General features: G+C 50.4%; 1 non-coding gene across 1 annotated transcript; it reads right to left on the minus strand.

The window, feature by feature from the left end:
• Window positions 1–571: 571 nt before the first annotated feature.
• Window positions 572–645, minus strand: TRNAN-GUU (transfer RNA asparagine (anticodon GUU)). The gene has a single exon. It is a non-coding gene; the product is annotated as a tRNA-Asn (tRNA).
• Between the last annotated feature and the right edge of the window lie 424 nt (window positions 646–1,069).

The following is a 1,069-nucleotide window of genomic DNA, read 5'->3' on the forward strand; positions in this document are numbered from 1 at the left end:
GGCATTAATACCAGGAACAATTAATGTTTAAGTCGCAAACGGAGCAGATGTTTACGCTGTCAGGGAACAGACAAAAGGGCGTCCGTGCTTCAACAAAATGCGAGAGTTTTCCGTTTGCAGCCTGAACTTGACACGGCTGAAATGCATGTATTTCGGTGGCCCCGTGACACTTCATGCGTCCCAAAGTCGAGCAAGATCAGCCTGGGCCGCTCTCCCTGTGAACGCGCGGCCCTCCGGGGACTCGCAAAGCTGGAGCGGCGGACGCACGCGCGCGCGCGGCTAACCGGCCCGCGCAGTCTCTGCGCGTCCCCGCCCCGGGATCCCGGCGAGGCCTAGACCCCCGCGACGACCCGGGGGAAGGGGTGGCTGCGCTCACCTGCAACCGGGAGAGGACGGCGAGGAGAAGAGGCCGCTCAACATGGGCGGAAACCAAAGGGCTCGCTGGCAGGCCACGCGGTGTGAGGATTGGTGGTTTATCTTCTTGGTCCCCGAAAATCCACCCCAGTTTAGCTCTGAGGCCTGAACTCGATTTGTGCAAAACTTCCTGCGAGCAGCTTGTAAAATGAGGGTGCGTCCCTGGGTGGGCTCGAACCACCAACCTTTCGGTTAACAGCCGAACGCGCTAACCGATTGCGCCACAGAGACTCCCATGCCGCCTGATCTTTCTGCCACAGTCTTTATGAAGAATATTAAAGGCAGCGTGTGACTTGCCCCTTTCTGCTTTCTGATTGGTACTATCAGAACCAAACTATTTAATTTCATGTTTCCAACCCTCTTCATTCTATTTTCCACCTTTTAAGCATATCGAAAAATTATACAACAAAATCAAGCAGAATTGCAGATTGCATGATGTCTTACTATTGCTCCCCTCACCAAGTTCTGTTTGGAAAGTTTTGTTTCAGAAAAATAACTATTTCTGATTAGTTTTATTTTATGAGGAAATCAAAGTTTTCATCTTGTGAGCTGAGAAATTTTCCTTTTGTTTCAAACAATTTGCTCAGTGCTTCGCTCGCTCATCTCTCGTGATTTACTTGTGTATTATCCCATGGTCATCTGACTTGTATTTATT

The sequence above is a fragment of the Callithrix jacchus genome, chromosome 7, assembly GCF_049354715.1.
Source record: "Callithrix jacchus isolate 240 chromosome 7, calJac240_pri, whole genome shotgun sequence".
Lineage (NCBI taxonomy): Eukaryota > Metazoa > Chordata > Mammalia > Primates > Cebidae > Callithrix > Callithrix jacchus.